This window comes from Capricornis sumatraensis, chromosome X (genome assembly GCF_032405125.1).
Source record: "Capricornis sumatraensis isolate serow.1 chromosome X, serow.2, whole genome shotgun sequence".
Classification (NCBI taxonomy): domain Eukaryota; kingdom Metazoa; phylum Chordata; class Mammalia; order Artiodactyla; family Bovidae; genus Capricornis; species Capricornis sumatraensis.
In genome coordinates, this window is record NC_091092.1 from 119,239,639 (window position 1) to 119,252,945 (window position 13,307).

A 13,307-nucleotide genomic window follows, 5' to 3' on the forward strand; every position below is an offset into this window, starting at 1 on the left:
ATCTTGAGTTTGGAGCCCTACTTTCCAAATTGGGCAAGGAGTACATCTAGGCTGTATATTGTCACCCTGCTTATTTAACTTACATGCAGAGTACATCATGGGAAATGCCAGGCTGGATGAAGCACAAACTGGAATCAAGATTATTGGGAGAAATATCAAAAGCCTCAGATATGCAGATGACACCACCCTAATAGCAGAAAGCAAAGAGGAACTGAAGAGCCTCTTGTTGGTGAAAGAGGAGAGTGAAAAAGCTGGCTTAAAACTCAGTGTTCAAAACATGAAGATCGTGGCATCCAGTCCCATCACTTCACGGCAAATAGAGAAACAATAGAAACAGTGACAGACTTTATTTTCTCGGGCTCCAAAATCACTGTGGGTGGTGACTGCAGCCATGAAATTAAAAGATGCTTACTCCTTGGAAGAAAAGCTATGACCAACCTAGACAACGTTTTAAAAAGCAGACATTACTTTGCCAACAAAGGTTCGTATAGTCAAAGCTATGGCTTTTCCAACAGTCATGGTCAGATGTGAGAGCTGGACACAAAAAAGGTTGAGAGCCGAAGAACAGATGCCTTCAAATTGTGGTGCTGGAGAAGACTCTTGATAGTCCCTTGGACTGCAAGGAGATCAAACCAGTCAATCCTAATGGAAATCAACCTTGAATATTCACTGGAAGGGCTGATGCTGAAGCTGAAACTCCAATACTTTGGCCACCTGATGTGAAGAGCCGACTCACTAGAAAAGACCCGGATGCTGGGAAAGATGGAAGGCAGGAGGAGAAGGGGCAACCGAGGATAAGATGGTTGGATAACATCATCGACTCAATGGACATGAGTTCGTGCAAACTCTGGGAGATGGTGAAGAACAGGGAAGCCTGGTGTGCTGCAGTCCATGGGGTCATAAAGAGTTGGACACGACTGAGCAACTGAACAACAACTTTCTCCCTTGCCCACCCAAGGCTCCCTGTTTCCTTCTTCAGTTCTGCACACTCCTTTCTAAAATCTAAATATAATACTGCAGCATCCAGGCTAAAAAAAACCATCCCTTGAACTACAGAATTTCAGATGGTTTGCACACTGGCCAGAGGAAACAAGGCACCCTCTATAAGGTCAGCTGTTATTCAGCTAAGAAAGGGAAATTTATAGAAGTGAGATGACTACTAGAGCAGGGTTAAGGTGAAATGGCGAGCATCTTGGTTAATTTCCTTGGCCCCTGTGTTTCCTAGTAAGATACACATCTGCCAGGGACACTTTTCATACTGATATGTTCTTTTTAAGCAAACAGCTGAATAACTTCTATACTACTGCTCTTCTATACTAGAAGCTTACATCACCGTACCAGAAGCAATTAACCAATGATCAATACACTTCTGTTCAAATGAATGCAAACAAAAAATGAATGCATTCTTTTTTCTTAAAAGTTACTCAGAGGAGTATATCATCAGCAAAGAGAAGCAGCAAGGTTGGTCCCTTACCAGGTATCCATGCATAATAATTCTGCTGCCAGATTTTCAGGGTCTAAGAGTGTTCCTCTGAACTATCGTTTATCTACTCTTTAAAATATGGCATTTTCTTGTGCATTTCCTCTTTGAAAAATCTTTACATATATCAAAGATTTCATTCTTTGACTACCAAATATGCTAGATATATTTCTGGAGCTCACTTATCTTTTACATATATTTTTGAATATGAAGCTGTTATTCATTAACTAGACAAATTTATTAATTTTCCCTTTATGTTTTTATATCTATTTTAAAATTTTAGAAACATACTCTTAACCCAAGGAGTAGATAAATATTCACTTACACTAAGTTCTAGTCTTTCTTTAAGGCTTTTACATTTTCTTTTTAAAAGTTTAAGGTGTACACGGAAGTACACTTTTTTGTAAGGTGTGAGATGCTGTCCTAAATTTATTTTTTTCCTCAAATGTGCATTTACTTTCTTGATGACCATTTTAAAATGATCCCTCCCGATTCATTTGAAAGTCCGTTGTTAAAATGGTCCACATCCCTATTAATTCAGGCATATATCTAGACTTTTTCTTTCGTTATACTCAAGTACTTACTTTTTTGTTTTGAAATGTGGCAGAATAAGCCACCATTCATTCTTCTTTTACTGAACATACTTTAGTATTTCATCTGTTTATTTCTTGAAAGAAATCTCATCTCTTATTGAGATGTTCATTTGCATCACTCCAAACCAGAACAGGACATTAATTTTAATTTGAGAATAAGTGAAATCATATAAATAATTTAAAATTTAAATTTCAAGAAAAGAGTTTATCTCTTCCTTTTGTTTGTGTTTTGTTGCATGATCCCCAATATAAGTTTCATACCTTTCTTCATACAGGCCATCATATTATATTTAAAGCATACTTAGGATTGTGTTATATGAAATTCAGTGGCTATATATCTTAGTCCATTCAGACTGCTATTAAGAAATACCACAGACTGGGTGGCTTATAAACAGCAAACTTATTTTTCACCATTCTAGAGGCTATGAATTTGGCACAGTTGGTAAAGAATCCACCTGCCAATGCAGGAGATGCAAGATACTCGGGTTTGATCCCTGGGTCAGGAAGACCCCCTGGAGTAGGGAATGGCAACCCACTCCAATATTCTTGCTTGGAAAATTCCATGGACAGAGGAGCCTGGTGGCCTACAGTCCATGGGAGTGCATAGAGTTGGGCCTGACTGAGCATGCACTAGCTGGCTGACAAAGGCTATGAAGTCTGAGATCTGGGTGCCAGCACAGTTGGGTGAGGACCCTTTTCTAGATTACAGACTACCTGTTATGTCCTCATGACATGGAAGGGGCAAGGTACCTCTCTTGGCTCTCTTTTATAAGGACCTCAATCTCATTCAGAGCCCTTATGACCTCATCACCTCCTAAAGACCACACCTCCTAGTAGCTGTCCATTGGGTATTAGGATTTCAACACAAAATTAGGAGAAACACAAGCATTCAGATCACAGCACTATATAAATGGAAAAAAAAATCCGCATTATTTTAGTTAAATTTAATCAAATTCCAATAATTTTATATATATATATATATATATATATACGCACTAAAAACAGCGTTAAGGGCTTCCTTGGGGGTCCAGTGGTTAAGGCTCAGTGCTTCCAATACAGGGAACACGAGTTTGATCCTTAGTCAGGGAACTGAGATCCCACATGTCTTGTGGTGTAGCCAAAAAAAAAAAAAAAATTCAGCAATATAGATAAAATCTTCCTTGAACATCACTTCAAAGCCCCTTCCCTCCCTCAGATAGCTATAAATCAGCCAGATCCCTCCCATGGATTTAGTTTTGTCTTTACCATAAATCACATGGTGTTTTAAAATATAACTTGTGTGTACCATTTTGCATTTTTTTTTTTATTACTTAACAATCTACCTTCATTATATTGACAAACCCATACACCTATGTTAATCACAAACATATAATTATTGAAGAATATTTCTTGGTATCCTGTGGTTTTTGTCAATATCCACTTGATAGACATTTAGCTTTTATCCCATTTGTAATTACTACAAATATCAATGCAAATAAACGAATAAAACCTTTTTGTACTTATCTCCTATGGGACAAATCTCTAGTGTAAACACTCATAAAATAAGCACTTTTTTTTATTTTCAAATATTCTAGTAATTGCTCTCCAAAGCAGTTTCAGAAACGTACTCTCCAATCAGCAAAGTATGACATTATTTCTTCTTCACAGTCTCTTCTCAGTATTACTAAACTTTTAAAATGTTTGCTTCTCCATTTTTTCACTGCAGTGGCCAACATTTTATTACTAAGAAAGTGGACATTAGACAGTAATCTTATGCCAGATCACAGTTTCAGATGATTCAGTTTTCAGCATTACTATTCAGAGTATATTATCACTTAGAAGGCATTTCATGTATCAGCCAGGATGCACACTTCATTCTGTGCATAATTAAACCAATATCTAAGGCATAATATTGTTGACAGAGGAGTGGTTAACAGATTCTCAGTTAATGATTCTCAAATATGAAGCTTTTTGTTTGGATTTTTTAGTAACTTGTCCAATTTGAGTTAGTGTCAAATCAAGACAAAAATCGAAGATTTCTGATATTCAGAGCAAAATTGACTATTTATGAATGTTCATTTGTTTTGGGGGCTCACCCAGGTAGCACAGTGGTAAAGAATCTGCCTGCCAATGCAGAAAACGCAAGAGATGTGGGTTCAATCCCTAGGTCGGGTAGACCCCCTGGAGTAGGAAATGGCAACCCACTCCAGCATGCTTGCCTGAAAAATCCCATGGACAGAGGAGCATGGCGGGCTACAGTCCATGGGACTGTAAAGAGCTGGACATGACTGAAGTGGCTGAGCATGAGCACGCACACATGTACATATCTGTTGCTTTTATATACATATGGACCTGAATATATATTTGTAGAGATATTTTCCTACATTATTATATAGCCTGAAAAGGAGGATACTAAGGTAGAGTTGGTAAGAGGAAAGCACATAGAATCTTTGGTTTGACTTCTGGCTCTGTCACAGGTTTTGTGACTTTAGCAAACTTCACCTACATAATGTTGTTTCATGCCATCCTATTATCATTGCAGAATGGTAGAAAGTCTTAATTAAGTGCCAATCATTGTCAAATGGGTTAGGTGTAAAGTTTTTCCCATTTTCTTCTAGATTCAGTGTGTACATTCTAGCAAGGTATCATTATTTTGTAAAAAAAAGAAAAGGTGCATTTTTTTCTAAGTCATTTTTTTTGATTGATGCATGGAGTATTTCCCTCCATCTTTCTTTCTTTTCTTTGTTAACACATCTATATTTTCTTTTTTTAAATATTCTTGTCTATTATGGTTTATCCCAGGAGATTGGATATAGTTCCCTGTGCTTTACAGTAGGACCTGGTTGTTTATAAATATTATTATTTTTTTTCTTTTTTGGCCATGCCAAACAGCCTGTGGGATCTTAGTTCCCTGACCAAGGATTGAACCCAGGCCCTTGACAGTGAAAGCGTGGAGTCCTAACCACTGGACCACCAGGGAATTCCTTCCATCTTTATTTCAAATATTTAATTGGCTACATCAGATTGTATCTCTTTTAAAAAGTGATATAATTAACATATATCATTAGTTTTAATTCCATAACATAATGATTCAATATTTGTATATATGGTGGAATCTCAATAAGTATAGTTAAAATCCATCATTACATGATTTTTCTTTTCTTGTGCTAAGAATTTTAAAAATGTGCTCTCTTTGCAACTTTCAAATATACAATACAGTAGTATTAACTCTGGGCTTCCCTGGTGGCTCCAATGGTTAACAATCTGCTTGCAATGCAGAAGACCTGGGTTTGATCCCTGGGTTGGGAAGATCCCCTGGAGGAGAGCATGGCAACCTACTCCAGTATTCTTGCTTGAAGAATCCCCATGGACACAGGAGCCTGGTGGGCTACAGTCCATGGGGTCACAAAGAGTCAGACATGACTGAGCCATTAATCAGAGCATTATTAACTGTAGTCACTTTTCTGTATACTATCACATACCCATGACTTATTTTATAACAGGAAGCTTATACCTTTTGACCACTTTCACTCATTTTCCCTATGCCCTAACCCCTACCTCTGGCAACCACCAACCTGTTCTCTGACTCTATCAGTTTGGGTTTATTTTTTAGATTCTACATACAAGTGTGATCCTATGCTATTTGTCTTCCCCTGTATGGCTTACTTCACTTAGTACAATGCCTGTAAGTTTCACCCACGTTGTCACAAATGGCAAGATGTCCTTTTTTATGGCTAAATAATATATATCTCTCACAATTTGCTTATCCTATCATCCATTGATGGGCATTTAGGTTGCTCCATGCTATGAATTTACCTTTGCTCCAGTTCTTCTATTATTTTTTTTCTGCCTTCAAGGGCACTGGGAATTTGTAGTGTAAAATAAAATGCATTTTTTTATGGCAAAACAAGAAAAATTTAAACATAAAAAAATTTCTCTGCCCTTTGGCCTCCTCTCTCACCATCGTTGGGCTTCCCTGGTGGCTCTGTGGTAAAGAATCCACCTGCCAATGCAGGAGACATGGGTTCAGTCTCTGTGTTGGGAGGATTCCCTGGAGAAATAAATGGCAACCCACTCCAGTATTCTCACATGGGAAATCCCATGGGCAGAGGAGCTTGGCAGGCTACAGTCTATGGGGTCTCAAGGGTCGGACACAACTTAGCGACTAAACAACAACTCCTCACCGTTATATGTTGTGTACTTGCATTATGGGTTGACCGAACCTCCACAATAGGCAGAAATATCTATGTGACCATAAAGAGCAACATTCTTCTAGCAGTAACGAGACAATTCCTTAAAAGATAATATTCCTTCTTGAACTTGTAATGGCCACAATGACACTTAGATCTACATTGTGTAAATCATCATTAATACATCATTTAATGTAGAGTCCTCTGTCTCTAAAAAATGTATACAGTATAACTGTGCCTTGACTTCTAATGAGTGGCATAGTTCTCAGAGCTTTCTGGGATGTTCTTCCTGGGTTATAATCCTCAACTTTGGCTTGAACAGAATTTCCCTCTTTCTCAGACTGATTGATTAATTTTCCATCAATAACAGAGTGAATATTTATTGTCATTTATTTAAAAACACCTGTTTCAGTTCATCCCTCCTTGTTTTCATTTTTGTACTTTCCATGGATCTATTCTCTGCCTTGCTACTTGTAGGGAAGCAAAACTTGCCATTGTAAAATGTCTGTTTATTATGCAAAATACTTTTAGCTTAAAACAATCAAGGCACAAAAGATTAAGGAAGAGACTTTGACCTTCCTCCTAACTGCCTAAAATCGTTTAGATTGTGGATCTGTTCCCAGAATAGAGCTATCACCAGAGATCTCTGCAGATAATATGTTCAAGATGTGGTGAGGGAGTTCCTCTTTTGGTATCCTATCATTTTGCCTTTTCATACTGTTCATAGAAGCAAGATCCGATGCTGTAAAGAGCAATATTGCATAGGAACCTGGAATGTCAGGTCCATGAATCAAGGCAAATTGGAAGTGGTCAAACAAGAGATGGCAAGGGTGAAGGTCGACATTCTAGGAATCAGAGAACTAAACTGGACTGGAATGGGTGAATTTAACTCAGATGACCATTATATCTACTACTGTGGGCAGGAATCCCTTAGAAGAAATGGAGTAGCCATCATGGTCAACAAAAGAGTCCAAACTGCAGTACTTGGATGCAATCTCAAAAACGACAGAATGATCTCTGTTCGTCTCCAAGGCAAACCATTCAATATCACAGTTATCCAAGTCTATTTCCCAACCAGTAACCCTGAAGAAACTGATGTTGAACGGTTCTGTGAAGACCTACAAGACCTTTTAGAACTAACACCCCCAAAAAGATGTCCTTTTCATTATACGGGACTGGAATCCAAAAGTAGGAAGTCATGTAACACCTGGAGTAACAGGCAGATTTGGCCTTGGAAGGCAGAATGAAGCAGGGCAAAGACTAATAGTGTTTTGCCAAGAAAATGCACTGGTCATAGCAAACACCCTCTTCCAACAACACAAGAGAAGACTCTACACATGGACATCACCAGATGGTCAACACCGAAATCAGATTGATTATATTCTTTGCAGCCAAAGATGGAGAACCTCTTTACAGTCAACAAAAACAAGACCGGGAGCTGACTGTGGCTCAGATCATGAACTCCTATTAACCAAATTCAGACTCAAATTGAAGAAAGTAGTGAAAACCGCTAGACCATTCAGGTATGACCTAAATCAAATCCCTTATGATTATACAGTGGAAGTGAGAAATAGATTTAAGGGGCTAGATCTGATAGATAGAGTGCCGGATGAACTATGGAACGAGGTTCGTGACATTGTACAGGAGACAGGGATCAAGACCATCCCCATGGAAAAGAAATGCAAAAAAGCAAAATGGCTGTCTGGGGAGGCCTTACAAATAGCTGTGAAAAGAAGAGAGGCGAAAAGCAAAGGAGACAAGGAAAGATAAGTATCTGAATGCAGAGTTCCAAAGAATAGCAAGAAGAGATAAGAAAGCCTTCTTCAGCGATCCAATGCAAAGAAATAGAGGAAAACAACAGCATGGGAAAGACTAGAGATCTCTTCAAGAAAATTAGAGATACCAAGGGAATATTTCATGCAAAGATGGGCTTGATAAAGGACAGAAATGGTATGGAAAAGGGAGAGGGTGGGATGATTTGGGAGAATGGCATTGAAACATGTATACTATCGTGTAAGAAATGAATCACTAGTCTAGGTTCGATACAGGATACAGGATGCTTGGGGCTGGTGCACTGGGATGACCCAGAGAGATGATATGAAGAGGGTGGTGGGAGGGGGTTTCAGGATTGGGAACTCATGTACACCAGTGGTGGATTCATGTCAATGTATGGCAAAACCAGTACAGTATTGTAAAGTAAAAAAAAATAAAAAAGAATGAAAATGTCCCACTTTGATTCACAAAATGTAAATTTCCTACTTGCAAACTTGATACACAGCAATAAATATATAAACAAATGATTCATACATGTACTCAGAAGCTATTTAAACCATCTACTAAAAGAGACAATTTTTGAAAAATAATGAAAAGAGAGACAGTGATACAGAGAAACATTTAGAGAAAAAGAGATCTCCAAATTACCACATAAATAGGAAAATAAAGATGGTACACATCCATGGTAAAGGAAGTGATATCCAGGGAGTTGAGATGCTCTAAGGCAGGGGGGGACAGCAGAAGATATGGACTGTCAACTCCACTGAGAGCAGAGTGTAGCCCTCACAAGAGGCTGCAGAGAACTGGTCAGCAGGAGGTCAGGTTCCAGAGCTGGAAGGAGGACACACTGGGGAAGTCTGGGGTCAGGAGAGGAGAGGATGCTGTAATGGTGGAAAGAACTGGAGCTGAACAAAATACTAGTTTCTGGACAGAGCTAGCTCTCGGTAGGATCCTAGGCAAATGAAACCCAGGGACAGTTCCCACATACTGATCTATTCTCATATTCACTCTCCCCTTCAGTAGACTTGCTTTTAGCACTTTAACTTCAAGGGCCTTTTTATTGAGATACACAGTGCAAAGAAAAGTGAATTAAGAGACAGGTCTGCCCCAGGCTGGGAGGAATGAAACAGTATGGCCTGTAGACAAATTGAGACCAGGAGTCTGTTCCCAACTCTGCTTATAACCAGTCTTGTGAACTTGAGAAAACTGTGAGTTCTTCATCTGCTGAGTTTGCTAAGCCCTATCTTGTAAGATGGTTGAAATGTATGTACCATATATAAATCACATGGCAAGAGGACCAGCAAATATCACCCAATATTTAAAGAATAGCAGTAATTTATATTATTTTCATCTCAGATGATAGCATTTACCTCCCTTGGAATGTTTAATTCAGGAAATTTCAAATATGTAATATCCTTAGAGAAAGAATACTGAATCAACCAAAAAGTCTCTCTAGCTGGCAAAACTAACTTTACCCATTTGAGCATCTATCACTTAATTTTGGTATGGAGTTGTTGTGCCTAGCTGGGTACAGCTCAAGCTCCTAGATGTCATCTATCTAGGAGATTACCGTACCATTCCTTCCAGGTGTCCTTGCATCCAAACCAGCTCTGTTTACATTTATTACACTCTTGTAAAAAAGCTATCCCTCATGAGTTTGCCAAACTCCACTTAAGATAACCTAGTTAAAATGCCTTTATAATGGATCAGACCCTGGCTGTCCCAGTTTGGGGCAAACAGTACCAGCACAGTGGTTTCTTGGCATCTCACCTAAGGGGAACATCTCCATTATTTTTCAGAAACTCCCTGGAAATTATGTGCGTGGAACACCTAGTCTGCACACTGTGTTCATCTGCACTAGAACGAGAGCAAAGGACACCTTCCTCTCCTGCCCCTGGTGGAGATTTTTCTATAGTTTATCCACAATCCCAAAATAATTTGTGGCAGCAGTTTTCCATTATAGACTAGATGTTTGTGTCCCTGGCAAAATACATGTGTTGAAGCCCTAACCCCTTCCTCCTTCCCACCGTGTCCATGTAATTGTATGTGAAGGTGGAAGTTTAGGAAGATAATTAGGTTTAGATGAGGTCATGAGGATGGGGCACCTATGATGCAACTAGGCATCTTAGAAGAAGAGCAAGAGAGACCAGAATTCTCTCTCTCCATCATATGAGGACAGAGAAGGTAGCCAGAAAGAGAGCTCTCACCAGGAACAGAATCCACTGGCACATTGATTGTGGACTTCCCAACTTCTGTAACTGTGAAAACTAAATGTCTGTTGTTTAAGCCACCCTATCTATGGTATTGTTACAGCAGCTTGAGCAGACTAATATAGGGCTTTTTCTATCAACTGTTGGAAGGTTTGGCCTCTACTCACCACTTCAGGACCTCAGCTAGCCCACCACACAACAGAAATGACAATTACATTCCACTGAGGACTCATAGTTTCCTAAAGTCCCAAACTGCCTTACACAGGAAATTTACACTTAACTGCCATCACCCAGTGGCAAAGAATCCTCCTGCAATGCAGGAGGCACAGGAGACGTGGGTTCAATCCCTGGGTCGGGAAGATCGCCAGGAGGAGGGCATTGCAACCCACTCTGGTATTCTTTCTGGGAAAATTCCATGTACCAGAGGGGCATGGTGGGCTATCATCCATGGGGTCATACATGACAAGTGATTGAGCAGCCAGGCAGGCAGGGCCATCATAAGGAATACCCTCCACTTCAACCATTCTTTTTACTTTACGTATAAGTCATAGAGAATATTTCAGTATCTTACTCATATGAGTGTAACTCATAAGCTCTAAAATTCTGTGAGTAGAGGCTGGGTTTTCTTTACATTAGCATCCCCAGTACTAGCGTTGAGCCTTCCCAAGAGCAGATTCTCAACGTTTGATGAATAAAAGAGCCAATAAACACAAGGTCTACTCTAATAACACTTTATTTCTCTTACTTTCTTGAAGATGCTAAGGAACTCAGACTACAGATCAATTACTTTAACAAAGCCAAAGACTAAGAGGAACAAGAAAACTAACATTGACCATGTTTTACTTGTTTTCTATTCCATTATCCTAAATATTTTACTATGGGATTCTTTCACATTTCCAAGAATATAATCCCTATTGTGATGTTATATTTTCCTGTCTGGGGGTAAAAACTTCACATACTTCCTTACGGGTGGGATGATAATATTGAGCGTGTCCCTGGGAGGTGTACTGACTTTGACAGTAGTGTCAGGCCTGGCTGCATGCATGCCTTGGGCTTTCTCTTCTTCATCTCGCAAAGCTTCTTCATAATAAGTGGGGAAGTCACTGGGAACAGCATCATTGACCTTTGCCAAAAATTCCAGGACTTTCATCTTGCTGGTTTCAAGATGTGCTTTTGGGCCCCAGAGAAACTCATAACGTGGAGGATCACTGTTGGCAACCTGGCGGTACTCCAGATACTTCAGCCTCACTAAATCTTTGGTGATGAGCTTTCTGGGCTCTCCATAGATAAGGTGCTTTCTTCCAGGATACACTCGCATCGTACCCAGGTATTTCCAGATGTCTTCCTCAGCGGCACAGTTGCCCTTCAGGAAGATCATACCCAGGAGATTCATCAGGAGACCAGTCTTGGGTAAACCCCTTCCGCCACGCACCCTCCCATTGTTGGGGAGTTTCAATTTGCTGACCAGATTATAGCAGGGAACAACTGAGTCAACTTCCTTCAGCTCTACCGCAAAGACTAGCTCAATGCGCTCAGAGGCTCTCTTGAGAATCTCGGCAAATCGGTCATGGTGGCTTTGGTGGATAATCTTCAGCATGTCTTCCTTCATCATGAGCTGCTTCATTTCATACTTGTACAGAAGGAACTGCTCCAACAAGCTAGCTTTCCTGGTTAAACAGTCAGTTCCTGGGGTCTCAGTGAAGGGTGGGACCTCATAGGCAAGTGGCCTATACTTATATTGGCCATCGAATGCTTCACTAGATCTAGTGTAAGAAAAGACTGCAGCACCGGTGATGGTTGGTATTCTTTGAGGCTCCTGCGAAGTGCTACATGACTCAGCACCAGGCAGACTCTGGGTAGTATCCTCACACTGAAGAGAGGAGGTAGTGGACTCCTCTTCTGCTGCTGCTATGGCCTGAGCACCCCCACAACTCTGGGTCTTGCCTTGGGCTTGGGGGCATTTATCACCACCACGGGCCTTACTCTTCTTACTTCGAGGCATGGTCAGGGACAGCAGGAAGGAGTATAGACAGGAGCTCAGAAGTCACGGACACCTGGAGGAAGGAGAATAAGATGCTGTAAGCACCTGAGCAGGGAGATGCCACCTTGGCTTTAACCAAGGCCACCATTGCAGGGTCCTTGGGGCACTGGTCGAGGACCTCTCAAGGCTTCTGTTTTGATCAGCCTGTCCCCTGAGAAAACTGTGGAGGATATTAGAGCCTTAGAATGCAGCCTGCCAACCCTGCTAGGGGTATTCAAGGGTGACAGCAGGGGCTGCCAGTAGGGAGCCTCTGATCTGGGTTTGAGGGTATTCTCAGTGTATAGTCAGGGTCATCATAGTCATATAGTCAATTGTTGGCAGGTCTAGAGCCTCCTCTTTTCTGATGCTTTGAAGATGACACCTAAAACCAAAGTCAGCACTTCCCTGAGACCCCAGGGGAGGAAGTGAAGGTGTTCCTTAGCCCTTCTCTCTGTCGGAGGATACCCAACTGAGAGCTATGTGGAACCCTCTCCTTCAGGGGCTGCTCGGGTCCTCAATTCTCATTAAGGATGCTCACCTGGTCGCCAGGAGGTACCTGGTATGCTTCCGCTCTGCTGAATGGTGGCTGCAACGTCATACTAACCTCATACTCTTCTCTCTCAGATTTGATGTGGATTGTCAGCCTCAGCCTGACAGTCCTGCCCTGAGCCTGCAAGTTCTGAATGAAAAACGTGGGGCCTAGATTTTTTGTGATCTATTGTGACTCTGCTTATTTAACTTATATGAAATCCCACGGGGGATGAAATACAAGCTGGAATCAAGATAGCTGGGAGAAACATCAATAACCTCAGATATGCAGATGACACCACCCTTATGGCAGAAAGCAAAGAAGAACCAAAGAGCTTCTTGGTGAGAGAGAGTGAAAAAGTTGGCTTAAAACTCAACATTTAAAAAACTAAGATCATGGCATCCAGTCCCATCACTTCATGGCAAATAGATGGGGAAACAATGGGAACAGTGAGAGACTGTATGTTCTTGGGCTCCAAAATCATGGCAGATGGTGACTGCAACCATTAAATTAAAAGACCCTTGCTCCTTGGA

At 40.6% G+C, this 13,307-nt stretch overlaps 1 pseudogene; it reads right to left on the bottom strand.

Annotated features, from left to right (window-relative positions):
- Positions 1–11,250: 11,250 nt before the first annotated feature.
- LOC138071907 (melanoma-associated antigen B5-like) lies at positions 11,251–12,227 on the bottom strand (annotated as a pseudogene).
- Between the last annotated feature and the right edge of the window lie 1,080 nt (positions 12,228–13,307).